The following is a 19450-nucleotide window of genomic DNA, read 5'->3' as shown; positions in this document are numbered from 1 at the left end:
TGATATAGGACTCTGTGGTACCAGCGGCTCCTTCCTCCGTGTGGTCCTTGCTACCCAGGCGGGACTGTGAACTAAAAGCGACCCTGGCAAAAATGTTCAAACCAGATTCGCTCTCTTCACCTTCTTGTGCAATCTCTCTCCCTCTTTCCACCCACCCATCCATCCATCCATCTATCCATCCATCCACCCATCCATCAATCTACCCATTCATCCATTCATCCCACCCATCCATCCATCTACCCATCCATCCATCCATCCATCCATCCACCCACCTATCCATCCACCCACTCACCCATCCATCCACCATCCATTCATCTATCCATCTACCCACCCATCCATCTACCCATCCATCTACCCACACATCATCCACCCACACATCCATCCACCAACCCATCCATCCACCATCCATCCATTCATCTATCCATCCACCCAAAACATCCATCTGCCCATCCATCCATCTACCTATCCATGCATCTACCTATCCATCCATCTATCCATCCACCCACAGATCCATCCGACCCATCCATCCACCCACACATCCATCCATCCATCTACCCACCCATCTATGCATCCATCCATCCATCTACCCATCCATCCACCCACACTTCCATCCATCCATCCATCCATCCGTCCATCCATCTACCCACCCATCTATGCATCCCTCCATCCATCTACCCATCCATCCACCCACACTTCCATCCATCCATCCATCCATCCATCCGTCCATCCATCCACCCACCCATCTATGCATCCATCCATCCACCCACCAACACATCCATCCATCCACACATCCATCCACTCTTCCATCTCCACTTCTTTCCTCTCTCTCTGATCGCTTTCTCTCCACCTCTCCTCCCTCTGTTTCTCCCTCTCCCTCCTCCCAGAGACGTTTTAAGGCCTTGGCAAAGTAGGCTCTGGCCCCGGGCCCCAGCCTTTCAGGGGCCCCTGGTAGACCTGGCTCTGTTCTCCACACAGCCCTGCCCTGATGACCTTGAATGATTTTTAAACAGTTTGTTTTCATATATTTCTATTACAGGTGGGTGGCAGGGATTGTGTGCAGTGACGTCAGTGAGCTGCTGCTGAGTCATTGGACACACTTTAGAGTCTGGAGCAGTCTGATTGGATCATGAATTCACAACTGGTCTGAGCTGGGGCCCCAAAATGTTCGGTCCAGAGCCCCCAAAATCCTTAAGATGTCCCAGCCTCCCCCTTCCTCTTCCTCTCTTTCCATCCCTTATAACTTCTCCCCCACCCCACAAGGAGAAGCAGAGGGTCCCCTCCCACAGGGAGAAGAAGGCCCCCCTCCCACAAGGAGAAGCAGAGGGGCCCCTCCCACAAGCAGAAGCAGGGGCCCCCCTCTAACGTACTACAAGGGCCCCCAGGGAGAGGCAGCAGCAGTCTCCCAGGGAGGGGTTTATTCTGTATTTGTTTTAGGATGTTTATAAAGCGTGAACGAGGCCGGGGGGAGTCAAGGAGCCTCGTATTAAACATGTATTATCACAAGTTGTGCACAAGAAGAGATACACACAGTATAACACCCCCAGAGGTACAGACATCAGTAGTGGGGTACAGTGGGGTGCAGTGTCAGCTGCACAAGACACGATCATCATCACAAGTCAGAAATATCCCAGGAGATCTGCCCCCTCCAAGAGAGGACACTTCCGGGTTAAAGATCACTTTTTGGGGACGGATCATTAAGGGGGGCAGCAGCATCACCGGAACCAGGTACCGGGGCTGAAAGATACGACATGGATCACGACATTCCGTCATTTCCCTTATTCTGAGGAATGAACATGTGCCTCGTGTAGCGCCTCGTGTCTGGTGTGTGGTATTAAAGCGCCTCGGTCCGAGCCACAGTCCTGCCCCCGGCGCCTCTGGGCAGGTCCAGGGGAGCAGTGTCTCTCTTCGGGGCCTGTGCATAGTGCCCCGAGGCTCAGGGCGGAGTCAGAGGCGCTGTATGGGGTGGAATGAACTCTGGGCTCCTCTGTCCTTTTTAGGTCGAGCCTAGAACAGCGCATGCGCTGTTGGTCGACTCGACTTTTAGTAAGGGGATTTTCAAAGTGCTGCCAGCAGCTGGACTCAAGCCTGCGTGCATGTGCGCGTGAACGCGCGCTGCCGCCATCTGTCTTTTCTCGCGGTGAGATGCTGGCGTTCACAGCATCATGCCGAGCTGCCACTGTGAATATGACTCGTGTTTAAAAAATGTCAACCGTGATCACAACTTGGTAAGTTTCAAATACAAATATTTAAGAGTACATATTTTCTAAAACAGTACCTGCGTTCCTTTATTTGTATAGAAGAGCGTATGTCGCCATTACTTCATTTCATACTTACTTACTTTCTAATGTACTCACAATTTTGTATTTGTAGAAAACAAGATGTACATGCACGTTTCGAAATAAATAATGAATTATTTGCCTGGTTTAGCTACGAACATCGAACTGCAGGCATGTTTATATATCCATATGTTGCAAATGGTGTATACTTATCTCAGCTTTAGGAGTACGCTAAGCCTGTGTCCTATATGAAGGCTAAGCTAGCGTTATGACATTACTTCCAGTGACGTCATTCAGACATGCCTTTGCTGATCTATCCCCTCCCCCACTGTTGTTGAGGTCATCTGCACAGTCGCTGCCTCAGGCGCACAAAGTACCTGCCTGCTGCGTGCGTCCCTTCTACATTAACTGGCTCCTGTCTCTTCTCCGACCACTTTGGCGATCGGCGTCCTGAAGCAGCAGGAAGAACAAACAGTGTGAAACTCGCAACCGGGACCGATGCTGGGGATTCACCTTCCGCAGACCTGTCAGTGCGCAGTTTCCTGCGGCCGCATCCAACACTTCCTGTGCAGTGCATATCTGCCCTGGTGAAAAAAGACTTTCTGCGGGGAGTTTCCCACAGTTTAATGGCTTGACTGGTATTTCCTGGGCAATGGGGCATTGCAACGGAGAGTGTGCCGTCGCCTTTCGGTATCTTTTTCTGTGTGGTGCCGCCATGTAGTATACTGTCCCCTTGCACACGTACAGTTATATGAAAAGGTGCTGCGCAGGGGTAGGCTGCATACATCCTTTTGCTGCCGCTGCTCGGCATGCTTGTCTTCGTTCTCCCTGCTCCTCAGTTGCGGGGCTGTGCTCACGCCGCAAACAGTGGTCGCTAGAGCTCGGCCATACGTGTCAACGTTTGAAAAGCCATTGTCATTTAAAATGCCAATAGCTCAAACTCTTCTAAATGAGATAACTATCGCATTGCAAATGCTTGTGTTTTTTTAGTGATAAGACTTTTTTATCACAATACTCAGGCTTGTTGCAAACACATGTGGAGCCTACTGCTAGTGCTTCCTGTGCTGCTAGGAAGGGTTAACCCTCCGTGCCCTCCACACCCTTGCCTTCGGATGCGCCGGTTCATTGTTTTCCTCATCCATGCCTTATTCACAGCCTTTCCTTACAAACTGAAGAGCTGTAACCGAGTTTTAAAAATGTATTTGTGAAACTTATGTGTGTTTCTATGCTTACTTGTTGTTGAGAAGGCAGTTTGGCTTTCTTTTTAATTTCTTATTTAGGTTTGAAGAGTTTCTTTGTTTTCAATAGGGCGCGCACATCACTTAAATTCTACATGCGAACACCTCTCCGTGTGCCAGTCACAGCAATGATAGAGCTCTTTACGGCTATGCTAACTCTCTGGTTAGTCCAGCATGGCTGTCTCCTTTCTTAACACAGTTACAGACTAATTAACCCTTTCTCGCCACTTCAGACTCCCTGACTCTAATTTGGTATTGTTTGGGTGGAAAAACAATGTTACTGCAGATGTCTTAAAAGGTAAAATGTGTATTTTTAAGCCTTTAGGCTGCTTTAGCATGTAAGCTGATTGTAAGGCTCTTACACCTTTGTGTTTTTTAAAGCAAGAAGGGCCGAGCAAGAAGTTTGGAGTGGCGGACGATTGATTACTTCATAGTTGTGTTTAGAAAGATACTTATGTTATATTAAAGAGAAAGTTCGCATAGCTGTGAAGATTGCTCTCCCCGCCATGACCTGCATATGTGTGTTGTTTTTGGTACACAAACATTGTGTGGACGGCTGTAAATCACTGGTTCGGAAGCTTCCCACGGGACTAAATCCTCCTTCCTAAGCTGCTAAGTTACTGGTTGGGGACAGCCAGCCACACTTGCTGTTCTTTATTGTTACTCAATAGAGAAAGAATTACTGGGTGATTGTTGCCAAGATGTAAAGGATCAAACCAAAACGTTGTGTTTCCTTGCAAAAAACAAAAAACGTTCATTCTAAAGACACCCAAAGCAACATTTACGCTGGTATAGAAAGTGGTGGCAATTTTTTGTGCGCCCCATGATGCGCTAGGACACTTTTCAATATCATATAGATCAAAATGCTTACACTTTATGCATGAAGCGAATGTAATCTGCATATATAAAATGACAGTGTTAGACATGTCTCATAAGATCTCCCTTCTCTAACAAATGAACTGTTCTCTGCCATTTGCTGGGTTTCACACTTTCCCTTTTCATAGTGCGAGGCAGGAGAGCAGCTTGGCTGTGATGCCAGATAACCATAAAAGGGAGAAAATGCATTTTTAAGTATATGGTGAGTGCTCCAAAGGCAAACATGTTTTTACTTTGAAAAATGAAACACTGCCTGGTGCATTGCAATTGTGTAAAGGCCTTTTTCACTACATTCACTTTTCTGTTAAGCTTCTGATTGTATATCATAGAAAAAAGGCACTTCTTTGCACAGCTACACAGCTTTTTTATGAGCAGAGTTGTCTTCATTGCCAGTCATCTACGCAAGGCCACTGCACGCAACTGCACTCCAACACCACCAACAGAAGCATAACACCACCTCAGCATCACTCAGCCCAAGCGCAGCACCACCTCAGAACCAGCGCAGATCACCTCCACACCAGCACACCACCTCAACACCAGCTCTGCACCAGTGCAGCACCTCCACACTACCTCAGCATCAGTGCAGCATCACTCTGTGCCACCACAGCATCACTCTGCACCACCTTAGCACCAGCGCAGCATTACCTAAGCATCACTCTGTGCCACCACCTCAGCACAGCACTACCTCCGCATCAGTGCACCATCTCCTGCGCAGCACCATCCAGCACCATCGCAGCCCCAACACAGCATCAGCACAGCGCCACCTTATCCCCAACACAGCACCAACGCATCACCAGCACAGCATCACCTGAATATCACCAAAGCATCACTCAGCACCACCTCAGCATTACTCAGCACCACTCTAGCATCACTCAGCACCACCCCAGCACCACCTCAGCATCAGTCAGCACCACCTTAGCACCAGCGCAGCATTACCTAAGCATCACTCTGTGCTACCACCTCAGCACTACCTCCGCATCAGTGCACCATCTCCTGCGCAGCACCATCCAGCATCATCGCAGCCCCAACACAGCATCAGCACAGCGCCACCTTATCCCCAACACAGCACCAACGCATCACCAGCACAGCATCACCTGAATATCACCAAAGCATCACTCAGCACCACCTCAGCATTACTCAGCACCACTCTAGCATCACTCAGCACCACCCCAGCACCACCTCGGCACCTCCTCGGCATCACTCAGCACCCCCTTAGCATCACACGGCTCCACCTCAGTATCACTCGGCACCACCTCAGCATCACTCAGTACCACTTCAGCACCACCCCAACATCAGCATAGCATCAATGCAGCACCAACTCGGCACCAGCGCAGCACCACTTCAGCAGCAACTCATCACCAATGCAGCACCACTTCAGCATTAGCACAGCAGCACCAGTGCAGCATCACCTTAGCACCAGCGCAGCACCAGCTCTGCATTCCTAAGCACCACTTGAACACCAGCACAGCACCACCAAAGTATCACTCAGCACCACCTCAGCATCACTCAGCACCACCTCAGCATTACTCAGCACCACTCTAGCATCACTCAGCACCACCCCAGCACCACCTCAGCATCAGTCAGCACCACCTTAGCACCAGCGCAGCATTACCTAAGCATCACTCTGTGCTACCACCTCAGCACTACCTCCGCATCAGTGCACCATCTCCTGCGCAGCACCATCCAGCATCATCGCAGCCCCAACACAGCATCAGCACAGCGCCACCTTATCCCCAACACGGCACCAACGCATCACCAGCACAGCATCACCTGAATATCAACAAAGCATCACTCAGCACCACTCTAGCATCACTCAGCACCACCCCAGCACCACCTCAGCACCTCCTCAGCATCACTCAGCATCACCTTAGCGTCACACGGCTCCACCTCAGTATCACTCGGCACCATCTCAGCATCACCCAGTACCACTTCAGCACCAGTGCAGCACCACCCCAACATCAGCATAGCATCAATGCAGCACCAACTCAGCCCCACCACAGAATTAGCACAGCACCAACTCGACACCAGCGCAGCACCACTTCAGCAGCAACTCATCACCAATGCAGCACCACTTCAGCATTAGCACAGCAGCACCAGTGAAGCATCACCTTAGCACCAGCGCAGCACCAGCTCTGCATTACTAAGCACCACTTGAACACCAGCACCGCCAAAGTATCACTCAGCACCACCTCAGCATCACTCAGCAGCACCTCAGCATCACTCAGCAGCACCTCAGCATCACTCAGCGCCACCACAGCATCACTCAGCAGCACCTCAGCATCACTCAGCAGCACCTCAGCATCACTCAGTACCACTTCAGCACCAATGCAGCACCAACTCAGCCCCACCACAGAATTAGCACAGCACCAACTCGGCACCAGCGCAGCACCACTTCAGCAGCAACTCATCACCAATGCAGCACCACTTCAGCATTAGCACAGCAGCACCAATGCAGCATCACCTTAGCACCAGTGCAGCACCAGCTCTGCATTTCTAAGCACCACTTGAACACCAGCACAGCACCACCAAAGTATCACTCAGCAGCACCTCAGCATTACTCAGCAGCACCTCAGCATCACTCAACAGCACCTCAGCATCACTCAACAGCACCTCAGCATGACTCAGCGCCACCACAGCATCACTCAGCAGCACCTCAGCATCACTCAGCACCACCACCGTGTCACTCAGCAGCACCTCAGCATCACTCTGCACCACTTGAGCACCACCTGAGCACCGCATCAGCACCATCTTAGCATCAGCACAGTACCAATTCCTCATCAGTGCACCACCACCAGCGCAGCACCAACTCAGCATCAACGCAGAATTACCTCAGCTGCAATGCAGCACCATCTCATTATCAGCACAGCACCATCTCAGCATTAGCAGCAGCACCACCTATACATCATTGCACCACCAGCAGCACAGCCCCACCTCCACACATGTGCAGCCCCACCTCAGCAGCAATTCAGAACCAACGCAGCATCACTTCAGCATCAGTGCAGCACCACCTCTACATCATTGCACCACCAGCAGCGCAGCCCCACCTCCACACATGCGCAGCCCCACCTCAGCAGCAATTCAGAACCAATGTGGCATCACTTCAGCATCAGTGCAGCACCACCTCTACATCATTGCACCACCAGCAGCGCAGCCCCACCTCCACACATGCGCAGCCCCAACTCAGCAGCAATTCAGAACCAATGTGGCATCACTTCAGCATCAGTGCAGCACCACCTCTACATCATTGCACCACCAGCAGCGCAGCCCCACCTCCACACATGCGCAGCCCCACCTCAGCAGCAATTCAGAACCAATGTGGCATCACTTCAGCATCAGTGCAGCACCACCTCAGCACAGAACCAACTCAGCATCACTTAGCACCACCTGAGCACCAGTTCAGTTCCACCACCTCAGCATGAGTCATCACCGTAGAATCACTCAGCAACTCAGTACCACCTAAGTATTATTCAGCATCCCCTGAGCATCACCTCCGAACCAGCACACCACCACTTCAGCATAACCTCGGTATCATTCAGGATCACCTGTCACCACCACCTCAGCATCACTCCGCACCTCCTCAGTCTGCACTCGGAATCTGGCATCTGTTGATTCTCCCCGAGTGTCACTCCACTGCTCCTATTGTAATTGAGGTACTATTTCCCAACCTCCACCCTCAGCTGTTTATGTCCCCCTCCCCCATAACAAAAAAACGATAACAAATTAGCTTAGGACAGGCAGGGAAAAGTTGCCAGCATTGCATGGACAAACAAGCATTGGCATAGCCAATAGGTCTCGCCTTTGGGACCTTATAAGTATTTAATTCTGCAGCACAATATCCCTGGTGCTGCAACAACTGTTGCATGGCTAAACACTTATAATGTCTCAAAAGCGAGACCTATTGGCTATGCCAATGCTTGTCTCACTTATATCAAACAATTACCCCTTACTTCATATCACAGATTCAGGTTTTTCCCCAGTCCTGGCATTTTGGTGTTAATCTTAATAATTATGATTGACCCGAGTCAAAGGTCAAATTCCCTGAAAATGGAAAAAAGGAACCCAGGACTGAAAAATAGTCCCTGGTGATATGAGGTGTGTGAAGTTTAACGCTTCAGCATGGGACCCGCTTTCAAATTGTAGGATCCAGTTTATACTGATGGAGCCAACATTTACTCACAGAAAGAGAAATGACAATCTTTGAATGTTGATTTTAAATACAGATTCTCAGATCTGTTTAGTGCTACTCTTTCTCCAGACGATGCCGTGAGACTTGGAATGTCTTCTGATGATCTAAGGCACTCTGGGAGTTGTAGTCTTGTTTTGAACTAGAGACTAAAACATCTGAAAACATGGATTTGTTGTGAAAAGACCAGCATCAACGTGGTCTATATAGCATATGCTATGTCACTTTTGCTGAGTTTGTTTTTATTTCCTGTATGTTTGTTACGCACAGCATGCCATAGTGGGAAATGCTACTCCTTGGTAACAGAGCTAGATGTTCGAAAAACTAAGGGGCATATTTACAAGCAGGCGTTAAAAAATTATCGCCGCTTTTGCGGCCGTTTTCGGCCAAAAAGCGTCGATAATTTTATTGCCTAATTAGCAAGGCCACGCTAACGCGTGAAACCTTGCTTTAGCGTGGGGATTCTTTACGCCCAGCTTTGCATCTCTAATGAGATGCAAAGTGGGCGTTCCTGACCTAACATGACAGGAGAAATGTCGCTAAGCTCCTATCATCAAGCCCCACGCTATGAAGTATAGCGGCAGGAAAAGTAGCGATAACCCCTGTTATCGCTACTTTCCTTACGCCTGCTTCAGGACTGACTTAGCCATGATATCCTATGGAGGGTGGATATCATGGCTAAGTTTGTGAGTCCCTATCAGCAAGCTAACGCCACATTGCGTGAGATTATCGCTGGGTTTCCAGCGATAATCTCACGTTAGGCAGTTAGCGTGAGAATTTTTATCGCTGAGGAGATAAGCGTTGCTGATAGCACGCTATCTCAGCGATAAAAATCCACGTTACCCGGGGATAATTATCCTCACGCTAAGAGCGCTGAGCGATAATTATCGCCGGGTGTTGCTGATATGCCCCTAAGTTGTATTAATGGGACGGTTTGAGAAACAAAAACATGTGCCACTTGAGGCGCCATGTGCTTGTTTATGACAAGTTCCTCTGTTCTGTAAATCAAGCAAGGCACTCGCTGACCGCAGCCTGTGCTTCACAACGCCCTCTCGTTTGATTTCAGCTTTTATCACATAATCATTACCGCCATCATCCCCCTGAATCCAGACTAGCTTTCTTTCCTGGCAGGAACGGTTTCATTGATATTGTCAGCCTCCACTTACTGTTAATTAATTGATGAAATGAGGGAGTCATTGCCGACAGTGATGAAAGCAGGAGTCTGCACTCGATTGAAATACATCTGGCATAAGTCAAAACTAAAGTGGTTATTATATTAAAATAATTCTCGCACGACAGTTTCAGCACTTTTGTGTCCGCTTTTTCCCACGATTGCTTCCGTCTGATGAGTTGTTTCTGATGTGCACCTTTAAATTCATATTGTCTGAAAACAGTGGTAGTAAGTCAACCAGCAAGTGAAGATACCAGCTTACATGGTGTACAAATCAGAGTATTAGTTAGTTTAAATCTACAATGAAGATCACACCCTGAAGTCTGTCCTTGAGTAGCAAAAGCCTGGGGTAAACAAACACTTGAGCTTCATCAAACAAGCAGCCATTAATGCACTGCATGTTCTAACCTGTAGAGAGCCAATCCACTGAGTTAATAAAATAATACGATTTTTTATTTGATTATTGGGCCTCTGAAGAATGCTAAATTAGTAATGACCATTCATACTGCTATTTGTGTCTAAGTGCTACATAAATTCAATTACAAATCCTTGTACATCGATGCTACAAATAGCCAATTGTCTTGTTTGACCAGCTATATTACTTATTAAAAATATGTTTTAATTTAATTGATTTTGGCAGACCTTTGTACTCATTCGTGAAACACCAGTTGCAAATGCGTATTAACGAAACACGGCACGATGAAATGCAATGTATAGCTTACTTCCTGTGTCCTTCTGCATGAAATCCTGCCGCATGAAGCCCGAGAAAATCTTCAATATGATTTTGTCAGTAGTACAGCATGTTATCATTTAGCGGTCTAGTTCTTCATAACTCTGCGAGCAGCCTGCGCTGTAATTCCATGAGTGAGTAAGCCCCAATGTGTCACTGTCTCTGATTCGATTGTAAGGTAAACTATGATCACAACAGCAGATCTGATTGGTTCCCTGGACCGAATGCTAGTATTCCGAATATTTTGGCGCTTCTGAGGGTTGCCGCTGCTTCCGGATCCGGATCTGAAAGTTGTGTCTGACAGCAGGGAGCCGGAAACATGCTTGAGCAGGGACTGGAGATGGCAGCTATGATCCCGGCCTTGAGGGAGTTGGGTAGCTGAGTATCTGACAGCAAGTGTGTGCAAGAGGAGCAGCTGTATTGAAGGGCGGCAGCAGGAAAACGAATAGCAACAGGGGACACAACCTTTTTTGCAAGAAGAACAAGCAACAAAAAGACGCGAAAGCGCTTGGAAGAGGTGTCACACTCCATTACGCTAGCATGTTTTATAACATGACTGTAAGCGTTTGTCTACAAGGGCGCTCCGAAGGCTTTGAACTGCAGCCTGGAAGTCTTAAACACAAATTAGAGCTCAGAGAGGACCTGAACTTCCAAATTACCAATCACGAATCTAAGTCAATGTAAGCAGAAACTGGAGCGCGCGGCAGCTGTGCTTCCAGTGGAAGAACACAAAGTGAGGCTCGGAGCGCACATTAAATACATGCTCTGATGGAGGGCAGAAAGAAGTAGTATTTGGTTTGCTCTTGGGACTTTAATTTCAGGTTTGGGAAACTAACGCCGGTGCCCATCATGCGCTCCTAAAAGCACCACAAGGTGAGGAAATCTGAATGAAATGCTCACTTGGTCGTAGGGTAAAGAAGCGGAAAGCCAGCCACGGAGGTCCAGCAACTGTTCAGTGCAGAACCGGTGCCTCGGGAGGCATTCTGCGTGGTGCACGCGCCGGAAAGGACTGGGGTTCTGACCCTTACCTAGAGTTACTTTAATGAGCGCATGCTATTAGGAGTCTAATGGCGAGGAAGAATGTTCAGGGGGTTGGCTCGGGAGGCATTCTGCGTGGGGCACGCGCCGCAAAGGACTGGGGTTCTGACCCTTACCTAGAGTTACTTTAATGAGCGCATGCTATGAGGAGTCTAATGGTGAGGAAGAATGTTCAGGGGGTTGGCTCGGGAGGCATTCTGCGTGGGGCACGTGGCGCAAAGGACTGGGGTTCTGACCCTTACCTAGAGTTACTTTAATGAGCGCATGCTATGAGGAGTCTAATGGTGAGGAAGAATCTTCAGGGGGTTGGCTCTGGTTCTGCAGGTGCCATAACTCAAGTTTAGTGATGGTACAAAGATTAATTATTCACTGTCCCTGTCACTGGTAATAAGTTTTGGGGATGCAGAAGTCTATTCACCAAGTTCCTTGCATTTTGCACGTGAGTGCCTGTATTCTATTGGGGGAGGCTGCCCTGGGTGTAGACAGTTGCTTTACTAAGGTTTTCTCTGAAGGTTTACTCTGGTGAGGTTTTATGAGCATGTGCTGCGTCGGTAGGGGGTGGATTCAAGCAGTAACTCAATATGCGTTTTGTTGCTGGAAGTTAAACATAGGAAACTTTAGAGCCCTGCTTAACATCAGTTGTGCTCATCCCGGGCTATTTTAAGTAGGTCAAATGGCTGCAGGATTCTTAGAAGTAGACTTTGCACAGCCCCAATAAACAAGCCAAGTACATAACCATGCCCTGGCGCTGAATGTGTAGTACAAGTTCTTCCTTACCTTGTCATTACACCCGGAGAGGTAACCTAGAACACTGCGAGAAGCGCAGTGGCCTTGCATAAGCGCATCCCTCCCTGGAGGTCATCCATTTCCCAGGATGCAGTGCGCAAAGAAAGAGCGTGCACTTTTGTTTTGGCTGTAGGAACAGCCTGCCGATCCGATGTCCTTACTAGGCATTGTCGGCCGTCACTGAAGAACTGAAAGGGGGCTCCCCCTCACCCCCGGGCAGGCCGTGCTCTGCCAGAGCATCTCTGGGAGCAGACAACTTGGCATAAAAAGCGGTCCTCTTTCACCCCCACGAAGACCGCTCGTAAATGTGACGTTTGTGCATCCTGTGAAGGGCGAAAGCTCGTGCTCGCATCACTGATGCTAACTCAGTTTGTGTTTTCACTTAATTGGCAGCACGTGCACTGTCGGAAATGGTTAGCGTAAAAAACAAGCATTGAAAGCGTGCGTCATCGCGACCGCTCTGAAAGCGAAAGTGATCGCGATGACACACGAGTTTTCAAAGTGCTGCTGAAGGCTAGCGGTTCGCGCGTGCACGGTCGCGTGAACGCAAGCGCTAGGCCAGCCAGCAGCACTTTGAAAACTCACATACAAAATGTCTCCCGAGCCAGCGCATGCGCTGCGCTCAGCGAGACCTAAAAAACTAGAACACACTTAATGTGTTAATTCTGTTTTTATTAGGGTTGTTCAGTTGTACATAAAGTTTTCTTGGATATATATAGGATCACAAAAATGGTTAGAACACTTTTTTAATTATAACTTTTCAACATGCTGCACAACATTCACAATGCTCTACAACACAGCTTAAAGACATTAACAAAGCCAACAGCTCTGTCTAAACACTTATAAGGTCCCAAAAGCAAGACCTATTGGCTATGCCAATGCTTGTTTTTTGTGTATGCATATTTGTATAGCGCGAACACGACCCGAAGGTATTGGAGTGCTTTACATGAGCACCGTATTTACATTACACATTCAGGCACGGGGAGATTAAGGGATTTGCCCAGAATCACAGGATGTGGACGTGACCTCGAGTCTCGAACTTTGGTTTCCAGCACCAAAGTCGGCAGTTTAGCCACTGCTGATGGACCACATCCTCTCCCCACGGAGAGCTCCTGTGAGAATCACTGAGAGGCCTGTCCAGGGGTGCAGAGGAGGAGAGGCCGGTCCAGGGGTGCAGAGGAGGAGAGGCCTGTCCAGGGGTGCAGAGGAGGACTGGCCTGTCCAGGGGTGCAGAGGAGGAGAGGCCTGTCCAGGGGTGCAGAGGAGGAGAGGCCTGTCCAGGGGTGCAGAGGAGGAGAGGCCTGTCCAGGGGTGCAGAGGAGGAGAGGCCTGTCCAGGGGAGCAGTAGCTCTCTTTGGGGCCTGTGCATAGCGCCCCGAGGCTCAGGGCGGAGTCAGAGGCGCTGTATGGGGTGGAATGAACTCTGGGCTCCTCTGTCCTTAATGAGAATCCTTCACCAAGAGCTCCTGTGAGAAGCACCGAGAGGCCTGTCCAGGGGTCAGAGGAGGTGAGGTCTGTCCAGGGGTGCAGAGGAGGTGAGGCCTGTCCAGGAGTGCAGAGGAGGAGAGGCCTGTCCATGGGAGCAGTGTCTCTCTTCGGGGCCTGTGCATAGCGCCCGAGGCTCAGGGCGGAGTCAGAGGCGCTGTATGGGGTGGACTGAACTCTGGGCTCCTCTGTCCTTAATGAGAATCCTTCACCGAGAGTTCTGGGAGACGCACTGAGAGGCCTGTCCAGGGGTCAGAAGAGGAGAGGCCTGTCCAGGGGTGCAGAGGAGGTGAGGCCTGTCCAGGGGTGCAGAGGAGGAGAGGCCCGTCCAGGGGGGCAGTGTCCCTCTTCGGGGCCTGTGCATAGCGCCCCGAGGCTCAGGGCGGAGTCAGAGGCGCTGTATGGGGTGGAATGAACTCTGGGCTCCTCTGTCCTTAATGAGAATCCTTCACGGAGAGGCCTGGCCAGGGGTTCAGAGGAGGAGAGGCCTGTCCAGGGGTGTAGAGGAGGTGAGGCCTGTCCAGGGGTGCAGAGGAGATGAGGCCTATCCAGAGGGGTGCAGAGGAGGCAAGGCCTGTCCATGGGAGCAGTGTCTCTCTTTGGGCCTGTGCATAGCACCCGAGGCTCAGGGCGGAGTCAGAGGCGCTGTATGGGGTGGAATGAACTCTGGGCTTGTGAGAAGTTGGCCTGGTATATGCTGTTCACTAGTTAAAGTGGCCACCTTGCACCAGTACAATTCGACTCTTATGGTAGTAGGTTTAAGACAACCTTTAAAGAAAGCTATCCTAGTGGTAGCTGTGGAGAGCAGCCTTCAGGCTAAGTCTTTAGAGGAATGTAAAGCAGCTTGTTTTACCTTATAATCTCTTGAATTACCAAATGAAAGGACACCACACAGGTATATATATCAAATATATATGTATTTATTACTAGATACACTCTACTACTCTCTTTATGAGATTAGAAGTCAAGAACATATGCAAATATCAACGTTTCACAATAAGTTAAGCACAAATATGGCTGGAGCCCTAGGGGCGTACCAGACCATATACTAAATAAGAGGTTTAGGAAAGTCGACTTGCAAAGGGACAAGGCCTAGGGCCTGTAGAATCGCTGGGGCTTCACTAATCCACCCAAGGTAGGTAAGTAAGAGACCCACGGGAGACGCGTGCAGTGTGAGAACACAGCCGCGGGATCCCTATTGATTTCAATGGAGCAAGTCACGGTTGGATTTCTAAAGTTTTAGGGTACTTCGAGGAAGTCTACAAGCAAGCCACTTACAAGGTAAGTAATTCGAGGGCCAACACACACTGGAGCACCGGAGTGCACGAGTTACCTCACCCAGGGAAGCCGGGTGCATAGGTGTCTTTTGGTGTCGGGTCGTGTCGTCGTTTTCTATGGAAGCCGAAGTAGATTTGCTGCTGGCGAAGACTGAAGAAGTGTCCGGTGGAATCCAAGGCTGGATTCAAGATGAAGAAGTCCTGAAAGCAGAAGGGACAGTGTTCACAGTCACTTGCCAGTGACCCGGCACCAGGAAGATGGATGCCCACGGAAGTCGGGTGATTTCAGGCGATCAAGGGTCTTTTGACTCTTCAGCCATGCGGTCCAGGAGGCATCGACGATGACCAGGAGCTGGATTCAGACTGTCCCATAATGTCTGCAGCTTACTGAGGTGTCGGCAACCAGATTGGAGTCAACAAGCCTTGGCAACAGCAAGTCTTGTGGAAATTGAATAAAGTCAGTGGTGCAGACCAGCAAGGTCTGAGGGACTCACCCAGCGAGGGTAAGCAAGGGCAGGCCTGGAGCAACCAGGGCAGCTCTTTGGTTTGATAAGAAAGTCTTCAGGGGACCCACAAGCCAACGGGCAAGGGATCGTGAAGATGCCTTGTGAGGATTCACTTCACAGGATCCCACGGTCACTCGGGACGAGGTAGGCCTTTGATTTTCAAGGGAAATCCTGCTGGAGGCTTAGGCCACATGTGGTCCAATGCACAAGTTCGTAGAACGTCGTGAAGGGGTTGCACTCGACAATAGTGCACGGTACCCGGGTATTGCTGTTCCTCATCACTCGTGGGGTCCACTCACCTCAGCTTTGATGGGGACTCACAATGGCCGTCGAGAAGTCAGGAAATCCACTTCCGGGGCTGCAGGGACTTCGGACTCCAGCAGGAGCGGGAAAGATTGCGACCGTTGATTAAAGCTTTTGGTGCCTGCCAAGCAGGGGAGTCACTCCTTGACTCCAAGGGAGTTTCTTCTGTCTTCCAAAGGTAGTGGGACGTCGAAAGGCCAGGATTTTTCTTGTATGGCATCGTCCAGGGATATCTAACTTGCAATGGCAAGGTTTCCCTATCTTGTACTAAAAGAGAGGGAGGGACTAGCTCTATGACCACTCCTCTGGGAGGGTCAGGGTAGTGGGTGGTTACACCCACTTCCCTTTGTCCAGTTATGCACCAGAGCAGGGACAGATAGCCCCTGAACCGGTTTGAGCTGGCATATGCACAGAGGAGCCTACTGCTCCCCCAGTGCAGGACTTCAAAGCACTCTAGGAGTGCACCCACCCAGCCCTAATACACTAAATCCTGTCTGGAAGGTGGTGACACCTCCCTGTGACAGGATGCCTATTGTTGGGCCTCCTCCACTGCGAGTTTCGGTCAGCAGCAGGAGGGCAGCCCAGTGTCTGTGCTGGTGGCATCCATTTTGTGATGCCAGGGCTCTTTCCGATTTCTACCGTGTTTCCACAGTAGGGACATGTCGTCCCCTATAGAAGGGTGGGATCATACTCCCACACCAGTTACTGGTGTGGGGGTATGATTCCAAGTTGTTTGACACCAAACACGACATGTTTTGATGCAGTCATTCCAAAGTTAGCATTTACCGGTAGGTTATAATGCACTTAAGACTATATGGTTTAACCGCATTCACAAACAGCCACAGAGAATAGACTCTGCCAGCTGCAGAGGGGCCCTGCTCATGCAGAGGCACCCCCTCACATTGTAAACCAAGCACCCTGCCCTCAGGATTGATAGGGCCTGCCTAAGGGGTGACTGATAGGTTTAAATGTGTGTGTATGGTGAGATATAGGGAACCTATAGCTCAGTGAGGAGTGCTAACACTACCTCACCCAGGCTGCAGTAGCAGGCCAGGCCTGTGGTGTCAGATTTAGTCTGCTTCCCAGGGGTGGCATAATACATGCTTCAACCCCTGGTAGGCCTGTGAAGTACCTATGCCCTTGGTACCTAAGGTACCATATACTAGGGGCTCATAAGGTACCACAGTATCCAATCACTAGTGCATCTAATATGCACTCCAAGTCATTTAAGGGAGAAAGCAGATAGGCTGGGGTCCTGGATAGCAGGATCCCAGCCAGACTAGTCAAAAACAATCATAACACCAGGAAAAAAGTGGGGGCAACCATGCAGTCAGATTCCACCTTCCTACAGCGCGATAGTGAATGTGTTCAGTGGTGGGATAAAACTACCTAGTGGATGCAAGAAGAAATCTTTATTAACTTGCTATCACTGGTAGAATTAAACAAGCATTTACAATGCAATGGTCTCGGCATTGGTAAAGTTAGAGCTATTGACATTGCTCATGACATTATTTTTGTTTATGTTTTTGTTTTTAAAACATTTAAAGAAACGGCATTGTCATGAGCAATGCCAATAGCTCTAACTTTAACAATGCCGAGACCGTTGCATTGTAAATGCTTGTTGTTTATGTTGTTGTTTTTAAAAGATTTAAAGAAACGGCATTGTTATTTACAATGTCAATAGGTTAATCACTCTCAAATGCTCCTGCAAGGCACCGCGGCAGCCACGCCACACAAAGCCCTCATGGCCGCCACGTGTGAACAGCAGCACTGCGCAGTGCCTTTTTAAATCTCCCTCACCGACACCCACAGCAGTGGTAAGGAGGAGGCGCCATGCGCGACAACACACACCGCGCCTCTGCTACCACCCATAAACTGCTCCCGCACAACCTGCAACAGGGCTCCCCATCAGTCCGCTCACCGGCAGCAAACACCACAATCTCACACCGCCAGGAACAAAAAATATCCAGTGAGACACGTGCGCCACAGCGAAGCGCGGTACAGTGTAAATAAACCCTGCGACCTCGCCAAACCAAACACGTCGTCTGCGCCAAAAGACCTGGGAGAGCGACCAGCACGAACGAACGCCTGAAAGAGGCATCACAAAAATATACACACTTTTACACTCAACACAAGCCCCCGCCCCGCGATAAAGCCCGGGGAGGGAACGGCGCCCAGGCCGCCGGGAGATGTGGCCACAACAGGTCTCATGTCAACAACATGCGCCGCGCAGACACTCACCACTCAGCAGCCTCCATCTTCTTCCCGCCCACGCCCCCTCCCCTTTACTATCAGCGGCCGGGCGGAGGGGGCTGCCGGACGCCGAGCTCGGGGGAGGGGGGCTGCGGGGAACCTGGGCTACAGCGTCCGGCGGACACAGAAAGGGGGGAAATAAACGGGGACTGATAGTAAAAGGAGCTAAAGTGGCGCCAATGCGGCCTTCATGTGACCATGTGGGTGAATGAAGGGCGTCTCCCGATTGAACGTAAATATCTACAAGCCCCAACTCCTCATTAGCATAAAAAACAAAGTTCTTCCGACCCCGAGAGCAGCCAATCCTAGGCAGGGCTGCATCCGGAGGAGGACCTCCACCCCCGCCCTCGATGGCATACTATACATCGATAACAACATCTCATAGGCACATCATGCCCTCACCGACAGTAACATTCTCAATGGGGCACATCGTGCTTCTGAGGAAAACTGAATTTTTATGATCAATTGTGTCCCCTATCTTAGACCCCAACGGCTCCATGTACATGCTACAAGTACATGTATGTTCCCTCCACTTCAAGCTATGAAGACGCAAATACAATTGTGTCCAACGTTAATATGTCCTCTTTCAGATCCGCCCTGAATGGGTCGAATATTCCATTTCTAAGTGTGGTTGGCCACCGTCTTTATATGGTGTATCTTTCACGTTTTACAGCTCTGGCGAGTAGGCCCTGAATTCTGCCATCGAGTCTTTTCCTGCCTTCTGCCTCTGAATGCACCAGCCCGGATCTGCATCTGTATCAATGACCTTTGTCCTACTCCCTGCGCGGCTAACGGTGCTTGACTCAGCCTGTTGCCTGCCAAAGACTGTATTCAGCCTTCAAGTTATCTGCTCCGCTCCTCGAGAAATACATTCCTGTCTAGTAGTTTAGGTAAACATCCTTCCAGCCACAGAGCAAAAGGGCCCGGCCTCACTGTCTTCATGCAAGTAATTCATAGCCCCTGTTACCATGTAGACACATAGACGCTTATTCACGCACTAACAGTCAGTATAGAATAGCCTCTGCTTGAGAGACCTTCCCTTCCAGATAATACAGTTCTTTAAACACAAGATATTAGATACGATTTGGGATTAGGTTGTCCTGACATCCCAGACTTCTGTCTCCTCATGTAGGGCTCAATGTCAAGTCCCCTTCACCCTCCAGTTACACGTCAGTCACACGTCATACTGCTGTACGCGCATCTCTGCCAAGTATTTCTGCTGACATTGCAGGATCCACCTATGGATCCACCCACCTGTGACATCCCCTTAATGACGTCTCTAGTACACACCCCTATGCACGCCTATAGTAACGCCTTTTTTCATTACG

Source organism: Triturus cristatus, chromosome 4_2, assembly GCF_964204655.1.
Source record: "Triturus cristatus chromosome 4_2, aTriCri1.1, whole genome shotgun sequence".
Lineage (NCBI taxonomy): Eukaryota > Metazoa > Chordata > Amphibia > Caudata > Salamandridae > Triturus > Triturus cristatus.
This window is presented reverse-complemented; position numbering follows the sequence as displayed.